The sequence below is a fragment of the Prionailurus viverrinus genome, chromosome B4 (genome assembly GCF_022837055.1).
Source record: "Prionailurus viverrinus isolate Anna chromosome B4, UM_Priviv_1.0, whole genome shotgun sequence".
Lineage (NCBI taxonomy): Eukaryota > Metazoa > Chordata > Mammalia > Carnivora > Felidae > Prionailurus > Prionailurus viverrinus.
In genome coordinates, this window is record NC_062567.1 from 22,123,713 (window position 1) to 22,138,873 (window position 15,161).

Here is a 15,161-nt window from a genome sequence, read left to right on the forward strand (position 1 = left end):
ACTGGACCAAGCGCCCATCTCCGCCCCACACGACGGTTTCCTGGAGAAATTCTACGGAAGTCTGTTTGAGTTCCGGCTGCTAGCGCCCAGATCCCGAAGGTTCGTTGGGAAGCTCGTGTTTTGACTCATAGCCCAACTAGCCCCAAATTTGTCTGTGGCGTGCCAGATGCTCCCAGGAAGTTAGTTAGTACACAAACACTACTTAACGGTAAGATGCGTGCCTCTTCTACAAGACTTACACACACACACACACACACACACACACACACACACACACACACACAAATGTGGTGTTACCTTTCCGGGGAGCATCCAGTAACACAGTTCTCGGGTAAGGTGAACCTCGTACACCTGGTTTAGTGATTCTTTTTGTTAACTACAAACGTAACATATATTCTTCTTGTAAAAAGTTAGAAGTAAATAAGTGGGCTGAAAAGTGGTTGTTTATCTTGGGTCTATTCCGCCCACAGTTCCCAGGATGGAGGGACCCCTGTGTTCATGTCACCGTTTTTACGAAAACCTTTACCTACCTTTTAACATGCACGCAACCGAGAAGCAGGTCTTGAGCGGTTCTTAAGAATTATGAAAATTGCTTGCCATGTTTTTCATGGTTGGTAGTCACCTAATATTATTGTGATTGTGTTTTTATGTGGGTAGGTCTAGCATTTTAATGAAATCTCCAGATTGTAAGAGTACCAGTCCAAGAGTTTAAGAAAGATATGTTTAACAGTATTTTCAAGGAGAAAGAAATAGGAGATTTTGTTAAGTTGCGTCTCCAGAAAGTCATTGTTTGAGCGACCTTATTAAAATAACCACAAGATGGCACCCGTTTTCTATTTTAAAGTTATGGTAAAGGAAACTGAAGATTCCTTCTCTCTTTCATCTGTGTTTCCAAGTCCTAATTATAGCTACATCTTGAGTTCATCGCTGGTGTGCTGGTGTGCTATAAACCTAGTGGCTTCTGTATCACATTTAAAGTCTGTAGATAGAGGAACTGATCTGAGAATTCCATTTGTTGAACCATGTCTACATTATGGAGAGAATGGCTCAGCTGTTCTAAACATTTAAGAGGAAATGGTAGGGTGAAGGTGTTCACAAGTACTCTATAATGTGCACACCCAAACACAGGGCCTCTTCCTGCCCATCTTTATAAAGTATTTCTCTAGCACAACATCAATGTGTGTTTTTCATCTCAAAACACAAGTAAATTTCTACAATTGCTCCTAAATCAGGCACTGTGAACTGCAAATAAATTCTATAGTAAAATATGTACCCTGGGATTTGATTTTATCTAGTTTCTTCATTATAGATTATTGATCCCAGATTATTTTATTAATCTCGTTATCTAGATTACTAATGTTTGTGCGGGTCTAGAATGTCAATCAAAAATACCACTATTAGTTATTTTCCACCAGTTTTTCTGTATCATTTCATAAAAGGAATGTAGCATTTCCAAAATGAGCTCATAGCCTATTTTTGAGTTATAAAAGCCTGAAAGGCTCTGAAAGATTGGTTTCAGAACTCTACACTTCTCCAGGTGAAGCTGTAACATGGCCTAGAAGTGACATGGCTTCTAATTAAGGAAGTCTCTAAAGGCTCTTCCTTTCAATTCAGGAAGACCCTCTGGCCTTCAATTTGAGAATGGTGTCTACTGTGTCAGGATAGGATTCTCCACACTTCAGAAAATGCCTTTTGTACGAGGAGGGGACGGGTATTGGGAATTCAAGAATATAGTTTAGAACTTAAAATTTTATCTAGTCTATTTCTTATCCACCTTCAGTCTAGATAAAATGAAGCAGACAAAGCATTCCTTTTATCTTCTATCATGTAGATTCCATTTCCTTCTGTTCCCCAGTCCTTCTCAAGCAGCCCCTCTGCTCGATTTTTTTTCTCTTCTCCTCCCTTCTCTTTTGCTTCCCGCCCCCCACCCCGGTGCCCCACCACCCCTTCTCCTTTTCTAATACCTATTCTCTCACATTAGCCAAACTGAGTATGATATTAATAAAGGGAATTTTATATTTTAATTAAAAAAATTTGCCCATTAATATTTATAAGATGTTTCTGTTTTAACTGTGTATTTTAGTTATATGATAATCTGTTTCCTACACTTGACCATGAGCTCCTCAGAGAAGCTCTGTCTCATTCATCCCTGCCTACTCAGAGGTACTCAGAGGACACTCAAATGTTAGTCATAACTTAGGTGGTCCTGTTTATCTTTCCATAGCTCTAGAAATTATCTAATTCAAATATGGCAGACATCATGGCTGAAATGTATTCTGTAGATCCCATAGGGTCTGCTCAGATGCCTGCGTTCTCACTGAGACATGAGGTATATTTTTGCATCTTTTCCCCTGCCCTATATTAAGCTTTTTCCCATTTTCTTTTTTCCTTGTTAAAATTAACACAGTATAGCTGTTTCTCCTAACTTGTATAATAATCTGTCACAGAGCATTATGGAGTCACTCAGTTTTCCTTTTCTAAACTGAAATGTAAAGATTTAATAAATTGATTGGTCATTGAGAAGAAGCTCTAAAACTGAAACACGAGTAATTAAGAAAGAAACTGAAGAAATGGCAGCAGAAAGAACTGACCATGAATGTAGTGTTGCAGAAGAAACATATTGTTAAGATGCATGTACATATTATGGTAGGGTGGTAGGCTCTTATATTGATGGTCTCCAATGAATCATGGCTCCCAGAATTTATGATTTGTCATGGTTCCCTTCCACATTGACTCTGGGTTTGGCTATGTGACTTACTTGGTCCAATGGGACATTAGCAACTGTGGCACACCCGAAGGTTGATAAGTTCTTGTACATTGGGAGTGGCTTGGAAGCAAGAGAGCTCAGGTTTTTATGGACTTGGGGTTCATAATGCTGATGGTAAAACTCTTTGAAGTAGTTACTTTATCATTGGCTTTCATTAAGTTTCTAAAAAAATTTTAATTTTATTTTAGAGAGAGAGAAAGCGCAGGGGAGGGGGCAGAGGAAGAGAGAGAGAGAGAGAGAGAGAGAGAGAGAATCTTAAGCAGTCTCTTTGCTCAGTGTGGAGCCTGATGTGGGGCTCAATCCCACGACCCTGGGATCATGACCTGAGCAGAAATCAAGAGTTAGATGCTCACCGGACTGAGCCATTCAGGTGCCCCTAAATTCCTTTTTATATTATAAGGTGAATCTCCTTTTCTGTAGTAAAGCAATACCTAAAGAGATGGCTCAGGAAACAGCAGAAGACAAATTGGAAAATGCTTGAGAAAAGAAAAATAGAGATTTCCTTAATGGAAGTGTTGGAATTTGGGAGAACACATTAAACAGAAGAGGAAAAAGGAGATCTTGAAGGTCACGCTCAACATATGGAAAGGATAAAACAGCAACAACAACCAGACTGGACAGCTTATGGAGTAGGACTTTAAAAGGTGGGTAATAATTTAGTAACTAATTGGCTGGAGAGAGTGACTAGAGTCTTAAAAACAATCTAACAGGTGGGGTGCCTGGGTGGCTCAGCTGGTTAAGCATCTGACTTCAGCTCAGCTCATGATAAACATAAAAAAAACATTAAATAAACATAAGTAAACATTAAAAACATTTTTTAAGTCCCATTCAATGATGAAAATATTTCTAATAATAATAGCCCTTATTGAATTTCAACGTGTTTTAAATAATTTCACACGTATTAAATAATTTAATCCTAAGAACTCCACGAGCGAAGTACTATCTTCTCCCTTTAAGAAGTGGAAAATGTGACAGAGAGAAGCTAAGTAACTTGCCCCAAATCACACAGGTAGTAAGAGGTAGAGCTGGGATAGGAACCCAGGCACAATGGCCTCAAAGTCCATACTTTTAACTAGCATGCCATAATGCCTTGAAAAATATCCAATACCACTGAACTTCCATTGCCTGTGTAGACCATGTACTCCTGGATTGAGTGTGGATTCTGTCTAGTCCTATTTGAGCAGAATCTGTGTAGGCCCTAGAATCTACGTCCTAGGGACGCTTTACCCTGAGGCCCCCACATCTGTTTCAGTTGTAGAATCACCCTCAACAGATTTCTGAACAGAATCTGTTATTCTGTTACACAGTAAAGACTACTGAAGTCTTTACCCCTTGGGCCTAGTGAGGACCAATCCTACTGCCATGTTCTGTCTCGCAAAAAACTAACCCTTTTCAGCTTTTGGATTTTCTATACTCTAAGAACTTCACGTGAATGGGATGGAAATCTTTCCTCTGTCACACCGATTTCTGTGGTGGAGATCATGGCAAAACTACCCACTCTTCCAGGCTACATTTCTTTTACTCTTTTCAGGAAGATTCCCTTAGTTTTATAAATCCTATCCTGACCCTCACAGTGATTCCTTTCCTTCTCAAAAACCTGTAAGCAGCCCTGTTTGGTGGGAATGACTGCTCTCTCTTTATTACTTCCCTTTGATTTAGGGCTCAGACATTGTTTTTTTTCCCTAACAGACTCTATTTTTATTTTGGGAAGGCTCCCACAGGCAGAAATATGAAGCCAAGGAGTTATTGAATTATCAAACCACCAACTGTTCACCTTACCTTGTCCACCTTCACCTCCATTGGATGAATTCATTCTCTGCCATTACCCCACATGGACTTAGGGACCAGGGTCAATCACTTTGGTCCTCCCTCATTCATTTTAGTGTTTCTCCTTTTTCTGTGCTTCTCTTCTGAGATTTAACTCTAGAAACTCTTGGTTCCCTAGGGCTCAGAAGATACAAAAATCTTTACCTGGACACTGACCTAATAATACGTGAAGGCACCTATTCTAATTGCCCAAGTTCTTGACTTAAAAGTCTATTCAGTTTTTCTGTAACCACTTTGACTAGCTTTCCTGTCCTTAAAGGGAATATCTCCAAGAGCACTTGCAGTTACTCAGTTATCTCCTGGGCTTTTGCTCCCTCTGGGAACATTACTCTAGTTTCCTCTGTTAGATTAAAAAAAAATTTTTTTTTAATGTTTACTTTTGAGAGAGAGAGAGACAAGGCGTTAGTGGGTGAGAAGCAGAGGTGGGGTGGGGGGACACAGAATCCGAAGCAGGCTCCAGATTCTGAGCTGTCAGCAAAGAGCCCTATGTGGGGCTTAAACCCACGAACCATGAGATCATGACCTGAGCTGAAGTCAGACGCTTAACCGACTGAGCCACCCAGGCACCCCGAGTGGGATTTTTTATTTGTTTGTTTTAGTTTTATACCTTTATGAAGGTAAGGAGAGTTTGCTATCAAGTGGGTTTTTTAAATTTTTATCATGAATGAGTTAAAAAATTTTTTAAACTTTTTTAATGTTTATTTATTTTTGAGAGAGACAGAGACAGAATGCGAGTGGGTTAGGGGCAGAGAGAGAGGGAGACACAGAATCCAAAGCACGCTCCAGGCTCTGAGCTGTCAGCACAGAGCCCAACGTGGGGCTTGAACCCACGAGCTGTGAGATCATGACCTGAGCTGAAGTTAGACTCTCAACCGACTGAGCCACCCAGGTGCCCCAATGAGTTAATTTTTTTTTTTATCAAATCATGTGTGTTAATCTATTGGGAAGATCATGTGGAGTCTCTCCTTCTTTATGTATGTGGCAAATAGTATTATTATTCTTTAATCCTAAAAAATGCTTTAAAACCCTAAGTGTCAGAATATAATGTGGATTCATAATAGTAAGACTATCGGCACAGACATCACGTTGCCATTCTAATACAATCAGGCTTGAAATAAGAAGCAGTAAAGCATACATACACCAAATACAGAACTTTTTCATCTGAATTCTCTCCTGCTAGAGTGAGTTAGTGAAAGAAGTAATTAGATCTGTGGCAGAAGGTCAGCTTGCCCAAGAAGCCAGAGTAAACCTCATTCAGGAAGAATATTGAGAATATTGCCAAGCAAAGGAAGAGGCCCATACATACTTACGGAAAAAAAGAAGCCTCGCTCTCCTGGATGCTGCAAATAATTATGGAATATAAAATACTCTCTTCCTTAAAATGGCTTTGTCTCCTGCGAATATTTTACCTTCTTTTCAACATTAACATCTAATTGTCTATGTTACCCAGTGTTCTAGTTGATGAGGATTGTGTAGATATTTCACATATGTGTAAAATGGTTTCTCATAATTAATTAAAGTTGCATTAAGTAAAGTGTAATTAAGCCACATGGTAAAAAGATTTTTCAGTAATGAATAGAGTGAATGGTTGCTCTGTAAAAAAAAAAAAATATAATGTGGATTCAATTAACTAAAGTTTATATATAGCATGGTTGCATTCATGTTTATAGGTGAGATTGGCCTATAATTTTCTTATATTGTCTGATCTGGATAACAATGTTATACCAGCCTTATAAGGGTAGCTTTCTTTTTCTCTTCTCTGCAAGAGTTTATGTAAGATAGAAATGATCTTTTCTTTTTTCTCCTTTTCTTTATTTTATTATATTTTCCCATCATGATAAGTGTAGTCTTTGATTCCCATCACCCATTCCTGCCATCCCTCATCCAGCCACCTCCCCTTTAGTAACCATTAGTTTGTTCTCTCTAGTTAAGAGTCTGTTTCTTGGTTTCTCTCTCTCTTTTTTTCCTTTGCTGGTTTATTTTGTGTCTAAAATTCCACATATGAATTAAATCATATGGTATTTATCTTTCTCTGACTTACTTATTTTGCTTAGCATTATACTCTCTAGCTTCATCTATGTCATTGCAAATGGCAAGATTTCATTTTTTTATAACTGAATAATATTTCATACACACACACCACATCTTCTTTATCCATTAATCTATTGATGGACACTTGGGCTGCGTCCATAGTTTGGCTATTGTAAATAATGCTACAATAAACATTTGGATGCATGCATCCTTTTGAATTAGTGTTTTATATTTTTGGGGTAAATACCCAGCAGTACAATTACTGGATCATATGGTAGTTCTATTTTTAGTTTGTTGAGGAAGCTCCATACTGTTTTGCACAGTGGCTGCACCAGTTTGCATTCTCACCAGCCATACAAGAGTGTTCCTTTTTCTCCACATCATCACCAACACTTGTTGTTACTTGTGTTTGGGATTTTAGCCATTCTGACAGGTGTGTGGTGATATCTCATTGTGGTTTTGATTTGCATTTTCCTGATAATGAGTGATATTGAGCATCTTTTCCTGTGCCTGTTGGCCATCTGGATGCCTTCTTTGGAGAAATGTCTGTTCATGTCTTCTGTCCATTTTTAAGTTGGATTATTCATTTTTGGGGTATTGAGTTGTATCAGTTCCTTATACATTTTGGATACTAACCCTTTATCAGATATGTCATTTGCAAATATCTTCTCTCATTCCATAGGTTGCCTTTTAGTTTTGTTGATTGTTTCCTTCATCGTGCAGAAACTTTTTTATGTTGATGTAGTCCCAGTAGTTTATTTTTACTTTTAGTTTCCTTGCCTCAGGAGACATACCTAGAAAAATGTTGCTACAGCTAATGTCAGAGAAAGTACTGCCTTTCAGATCTTTCCAAGGATTTTTATGATTTTGGGTCTCATATGTAGGTCTTATTTATTTATTTATTTATTTATTTATATTTAATTTTATTTCTAGGTTTAATTTATCAGAACCATTAGAGGTATTTTAAGTATTCTGGAAAGCTTTTTTTTTTTTTTTAATTTACATCCAAGTTAGTTAGCATACAGTGCAACAATGATTTCAGGAGTAGATTCCTTAATGCCCCTTGCCCTTTTAGCACATCCCCCCCCCACAACCCCTCCAATAACCCTCTATTTGTTCTCCATATTTAAGAGTCTCTTCTGTATTGTCCTCCTCCCTGTTTTTATATTACTTTTGCTTCCCTTCCCTTGTGTTCATCTGTTTTGTCTCTTAAAGTCCTCATATGAGTGAAGTCATATGATTTTTGTCTTTCTCCAGCTGACTAATTTCACTTAGCATAATACCTTCTAGTTCCATCCACATTGTTGCAAATGGCAAGATTTCACTCTTTTTGATTGACGAGTAATACTCCGTTGTACATATATATACCACATCCTTTATCCACTCATCTGTTGATGGACATTTGGGCTCTTTCCGTACTTTGGCTATTGTTGATAGTGCTGCTATAAACATTGGGGTGCATGTGCCCCTTTGAAACAGCATACCTGTATCCCTTGGGTAAATACATAGTAGTGCAACTGCTGGGTCGTAGGGTAGTTCTATTTTTAATTTTTTGAGGAACCTCCATACTGTTTTCCAGAGCGGCTGCACCAGTTTGCATTTGTCTGCAGTGCAAAAGAAATCCTCTCTCTCTGCATCCTCGCCAGCCTCTGTTGTTGCCTGAGTTGTTAATGTTAGTCATTCTGACAGGTGTGAGGTAGTATCTCATCATGGGTTTGGTTTGTATTTTCCTGATAATGAATGATGTTGAGCATTTTTTCATCACATTTAGATCTTTAATCCATTTTGGGTTTATTTTTGTGTATTAAATAGTCCAGTTTCATTTTTTTGTATGTAGGTGTCCAGTTTCCCCAGCACTATTTATTGAAGATACTGTCTTTTCCCCATTATCTAGTCATTCCTCCTTTGTCGAAGATTGATTGACCATATAATTGTGGATGTATTTTTGAATTTTCTATTCTACTCCATTGATCTCCATGTCTCTTTATATGACAGAACCATATGTTTTAATTACTACCACTTTGGAATATAACTGGAAATCTGGAATTGTGATACCTCTAGTCTTGTTTTTCTTTTTCAAGATTGCTTTGACTATTCGGGGTCTTTGTGGTTCCTTACAAATTTTAGGATTGTTTGATGTAGTTCTGTGAAAAATGCTATTGGTATTTTGATAGGGATTGCATTAAATCTGTAGATTTCTTCGGGTAGTTTAGACATTTTAACAATATTTTTTTTCTTCCAACACATAAGCATGGAATGTCTTTCCATTTCTTTGTGTCATCTTGAATTTCTTTCATCGGTGTTTTATAGTTTTCAGAATACAGGCTGTTCACCTGTTTGGTTAGGTTTACTCTTAGGTATTATTTTTGGTACAAATGTAAATGGGATTGTTTATTTTTAAAATTTTTTTTAAATGTTTATTTACTTTTTAGAGAGACAGAGACAGGATGTGAGTGGGTTAGGGGCAGAGAGAGAGGGAGACACAGAGTCTGAAGCAGGCTCCAGGCTCTGAGCTGTCAGCACAGAGCCGGATGCGGGGCTCGAACTCACGGACTGTGAGATCATGACCTGAGCTGAAGTCGGACGCTCAACCGACTGAGCTACCCAGGCGCCCCTGGGATTGTTTCTTAATTTCATTTTCTCCTGCTCCATTATTAGTGTATAGGAATGCAATGGATTTCTGTACATTGATTTTGAATCCTGCAAATTTACTGAATTCATTTTCAGTTTTAGTAAGTTTTTTCGTGTAGTCTTTAGGGTTTTCTATATATATTATCATGTCATCTATAAATAGTGAGAGTTTTACTTCTTCCTTACCAGTTGGGATGCCTCTGTGTTGTCTAATTGCTGTGCTTGAACTTCCAGTACTATTTTGAATAGAAGTAGTGAGAGTGGACTTCCTTGTCTTGTTCCTGACCTTAGGAGAAAAGCTTTCAGTGTTTGACCATTGAGTATGATTTTGGCTGTGGAGATTTCAGATCAGGGCTTTATTATGTTAAGGTATGTTCCCTGTAGACTTGCTTTGCAAAAGATTTTTATCATGAATGGATACTATACTTTTTTGAATGGTTTTTCTGCATCTATTGAAATGATCATATGGTTTGTATCTTTTCTCTTGCTGATCTGACATACCACATTGATTGTTCCTTTTATCCTGGGAATAAAATCTCTTTGATCATGGTGTATGATTTATTTAAATGTGTTGTTGGATTTGGTTTGCTAATATTTTGTTGAGGGTTTTTACATCCATATTCATGAGAGATACTGGCCTGTAGTTCTCTTTTTCTGTAGTGTCTTTATCTTGTTTTGTATCAGAGTGATACTGGCCTCATCAAAATGAATTTGGAAGTTTTCCTTCCTTTTCTATTTTTTGGAATAGTTTGAGAAGAATAGGTATTGACCTTCTTTACATGTTTGATAGAATTCGCCTCTGAAGCTGTCTGGTCCTGGACTTTTGTTTTGGGAGTTTTTTTTTTTTTTTTTTTTTTTGATTACTGATTCAGTTTCATTGCTGGTAATTGGTCTGTTCAAATTATCTATTTCTTCTTGTTTCAGTTTTAGTAATTTATATGTTTCTAGGAATTTATCCATTTCTTCTAGGTTGTCCAATTTGTTGGCATATAGGTTTTCATAATATTTTGTTACAATTATTTATATTCCTGTGGTGTTGGTTGTTACTTCTCGTCTTTCATTAATGATTTTGTTTATTTGGGTCCTCACTTTTTAAAAATTTTATTTTATTCTTTTTTTATGAGTCTGGCTAGAGGTATATCGATTTTGTTGATCTTTAAAAAAAAAACAGCTCCTGGTTTCATTGATCACTTCTGGTTTTTTTTTTTTTAGTTTCTTTATCATTTATTTCTTAAAATTTTTTTTTTAAAGATTTTATATTTTAAGTAATCTCTATACCCATCTTGGGGCTTGAACTCACAACCCTAAGATCAAGAGTCACACACTTTTCTGACTCAGCCAGCGAGGCACCACTTTAATATTTATTTCTGCTCTAATCTTTATTATTCCCTTCCTTTACCTGGCTTTGGGTTTTGTTTGTTCTTCTTTTTCTAGCCCCTTTAGGTGCAAGTTTAGGCTGTTTATTTGAGATATTTCTTGCTTCTTGATATAGACCTATATTGCTGTAAACTTCCCTTTTAAAGCCATTTTGCTGTATTCCAAAGATATCGGACCATTGCATTTTTGATTTTCATTTGTTTCTATGTCATGTTTTATTTCTTCTTTGATTTCTTGGTAGACCCATTTCTTATTTAGTAGCATGTTATTTAACCTCCATGTATTTGTGCTCTTTCTGGATTTTTTCTTGCAGTTGATTTCTAGTTTTATAGCGTTGTAGTCAGAAAAGATGCCTGATATTTTTGAATTTGTTGAGGCTTGTTTTGTGGCCTAATATGTGTTCTATACTGGAGAATGTTCTGTGTGCACTTGAAAAGTATGTGTATTCTGCTGTTTTAGGATGGAATGTTCTGAATATGTCTGTTAAATCCATCTGGTCCAGTGTGTCATTCAAAGCCACTGTTTCCTTGTTGATTTTCTGTTTGGATTATCCATCCATCGATGTAAGTGGGGGGTGTTAAAGTTCCTTACAATTACTGTATTACTATCAATTATTTCCTTTATGTTTTTTATTAGCTGATGTATGTATTTGAATGCATAAATACTTACAATTGTTATATCCTCTTGTTGGATTGTCCCCTTTATTATACAGTGTTTTGTCTCTTGTTACAGTTTTTATTTTAAAGTCAATTTTGTCTGATGTAAGTATTACTACTCCAGCTTTCTTTTGACCTCCGTTTGCATGACAAATGTTTCTCCATCCCCTCACTTTGAATCTGCAGATGCCATTTGGTCTGAAATGAGTCTCTTGTAGGCAGCATATAGATGGATCTCTGTCACCCTATGTCGTTTGATTGGACCATTTAGTCCATTTACATTCAATGTAATTATTGATGGATATGTATTGATTGCCATTTTGTTAAGTGTTTTGTGGTTGTTTCCATAGATTTTCTCCGATCTTTTCTTCTCTTGCTCTCTTTCATGGTTTGTTGGCTTTCTTTAGTGATATATTTGGATTCCTTTCTCTTTATTTGCATATCTATACTGGGTTTTGATTCTTGGTTTGTATATAACATCTTCTGTATATAGCAGTCTATATTAAGTTGATGGTCACTAAAGTTTAAACCCATTCTTTTTTTTTCCCCCAGGGGTAGAATTTAGTGATTCATCACTTACATACAATATCCAGTACTCATCACAGGTGCCCTCCTTAATACCCATCACCCATTTAGCCTATTTGCCACCCACCTCCCTCCATCAACTTTCAATTTTTTCTCTATAGTTGAGAGTCTCTTATGGTTTGCCTCTTTCCCCACCCCCTTCCCCTATGTTCAGCGTTTTTGTTTCTTAACTTCCACATACGAGTGATATCATACAATATTTGTTTTTCTCTGATTTGATTTGCTTAGCATAATACACTCTAGCTTCATCCATGTATCCGCATTGTTGCATATGGCGAAATTTCATTCTGTTTTAGAATTTTTTATTAAAAATTTTTTACTGATTATTTATTTAATTTTTTTTTAAGTTTACTTATTTTTCACAGAGAGAGAGAGAGAGAGAGAGAGAGCGCGCGCGCGCGTGCGAGCATGGGTGGGGGAGGGGCAGAGAGAGGGAGATACAGAATCTGAAGCAGGCTCCAGGCTCTGAGCTGTCAACACAGAGCCCAATATGGGGCTTGAACTCACAAACCATGAGATTATGACCTGAGCTGAAGTTAGATGCTTAACTGACTGAACCACCCAAGTGACCCAGATTGTTGACATTTTAATTACTATGTGTCTTGGTGTGGACATCCTTGGGTTGAATTTGTGGGGAGGATCTTTATGCCTTCTGAATCTGGATATCTATTTCCTTACCCAGATTAGGGAAGTTTTCAGCTATTATTTCTTCAAATAAAATTCTGCCCCCCTTTCTTCTTCTGAGAACACTATAATGCAAATGTTTTTATGCTTAATGGATTCGCTGACTTCCCTAAGACTGTCCTCAATTTGCATAATTTTCTTTCCTCTCCTTCGCTCATTACTTTCCATTACTTCTGCCTTCTAGGTCATTAATTAATTCCTCTGCTTCACCTACCCTGCTATTTATTCTACCAAGTATATTTTTATTTTCATTTATTGTGTTCTTGCCTTCTGATTGGCTGTTTATCTCTGTGTTAAGGGGTCTTACTGATGTCCTATGCTCTTTTCTCAAGTCCAGGGAGTATCTTTACAATCATTAAATTCTCTATCAGACATATTATTTATATCTGGTTTGCTTAGATATCTTACTGTGGTTTTGTTCTGTCCTTTCATTTGGGAGATATTTCTTTGCCTTCTCATTTTTTCTCCTCATTGTGTCTGTTCTTCTGTGTTAGGAAAATCAGCGACTTCTCTTACTCTTAACAATAATAGCCTTATGAAGAAGAGGTACTGAAGTGCCCTGCAGTGCAGTGTCCCTTCTTCCCTAGGGCCTGGGGCTTCAGGGAATGCCTCCTATGTGTGTTGCCTATGTGCTCTTCTGTTGGGTCTTGGCCTCTTTTTTTCTTCAGTCCAGTTGTCTGCAAAGTCTGTCTTTGCCTATTGTGGGCAGTATTTGGTCCCCAGCAGGAGTGGGATGCATTTTAACAAGGTGTGCAGTTGTCTCCTTGCAAAATGAGACGTGCCCCTGCTGCTGCAGGAACCGAGGCCCTGCAAAACCTGTGGGTCCAGAGATGGGGTAGACAGGGTTTGGGCCGGTCTTCTAGGGGAGGAGCCCTGCATGACTGGGAAGGGAAGATCTGGAGAACTGAGGGGTTGGGGGCTTGGTGCAGACAAGTTATGTAGTATATGCATAGCACTGTTCCCCACAGGGGGCAGGGGAGGGAAATGGCACCTGCCTGCTCCTTTGTTCTTGGAGGGGTCTTTCCATGATCCTTGTCTCTCTGGGCCACACTCTGATATGAGCAAATCACTCTTCCTCCTGTCTGCACCCTACGTTTTTCAAACTGCTGGTTCTGTGCTGTATCTGCATGGGCTGTTTATTGTGTTGTCTCTCCCTGAGCCCAAGCCAGGAGCCTGCTAATTTTTAAAATTCCAGGTTTTAAGACCCTCCTGGTTGTAAGAAGAACTCATGAAATTCGGCCCCTCTCTCTTTCAAAGGCAATGTTATGGGGATTTGTCCTCCTCGTCGGTTGGCTCCCCAGTGTGAGAGTCTGTTTTACACCCTTCTCTGCACCACCAGCTTCCTCTCCACCAAGGATGGCTTTGGTCTGTTTTGCTCCTAGACCATGTCTTCACTCTTCCAACCTTCTTCAGTGTGGCCTCTTCTCTACCTGTAGTTGTGGAGTTTTTCTGCCAGTCTTCAGGTCATTATCTGAGTTAGTTGCACTGCTGTAGTATTGTCTAATTGTATCCATGGGGGGAGGCAAGCTTAGGGTCCTCCTACTCCCTCTTCACAACCAACCAGAAATAACCTGTTTCATGAAAGATTGCTGAATCTCTCCTGTGACTTATCTGGGTCCTAGTGCCTTTAAGAGATTGACATGTTTAACAACCAGTTCAATTTTATTGATACTATCAGGTGAATCAGGTTTTAAATTTCTTCTTCAGCCAACTTGAAAATTTTTCTAAAAATATGTTTATATTATTAATTTTTAAAATGTCATAACATTTTCATGTGTTTTTTTAAAATTAAAAAAATCTGTTCTTTATCTGTACTTATGGCCCTTTTCCATTCCTAATATTAATTTGTGCCTACTCTCTTTTTTCCTTAGGAAGGCTTTTGAAGCTTTTTTCTATTTGCCACTCTTTTAAGAGAAGCAGGTTTTGATTTTTCAGTTTAACTCTATTTTAAAATTCTTTGATCATTGTTTATTTAATTTCTCCGTTGCCTTTATTTCCTTCTTCCAACTTTTTAAATTCTTTTTCTGACTTCTTAAGTTGACTGCTTTTTGTTTTATAATAAATGCATTTAAAACTATGAGTTTTCACTTAAGTACTTGATTAATGACTCTATAGGTTTTGATAGATAGTGTTCTAAAGATAAATTTTCAGAAGTTTATTAATTTCCTTAGAACTTATCCTATTTTATGTCATCTGTTTTAAAAAAATTTTTTTATATACATTTATTTTTGATAGAGAGAGACAGAGCACAAGTGGAGGAGGGGCAGAGAGAGAAGGAGACACAGAATCCGAAGCAGGCTCCAGGCTCTGCGCTGTCAGCTCAGAGCCCGATGCAGGGCTCCAACCCACAAACCGCGAGATCATGACCTAAATCGAAGTCGGAGGCTTAACTGACTGAGCCACCCAGGTGCCCCTTACGTTATCTGTTTACCAGGCTTTTATCCCCACTTGCTTTTTCTACTTTTATTCTTTGCTCCTTTTGTTTTTCTTAATTCTCATGGTTTCCTTTAAAAGATGCTCTTCAATTTTTAACATGTAACATAGTTTTACATTTCTCCATCGAGTTCTAAGGTTATTAATTCTGTTCTCTTCCAAAAGCAACA

General features: G+C 37.8%; 1 long non-coding RNA gene across 1 annotated transcript; it reads left to right on the forward strand.

Moving 5' to 3' along the window:
* Positions 1–29: 29 nt before the first annotated feature.
* On the forward strand, positions 30–14,852 carry LOC125171333 (uncharacterized). The gene is made up of 3 exons (XR_007154266.1): positions 30–208; positions 3,188–3,411; positions 14,794–14,852. It is a non-coding gene; the product is annotated as an uncharacterized LOC125171333 (long non-coding RNA).
* Positions 14,853–15,161: the final 309 nt, after the last annotated feature.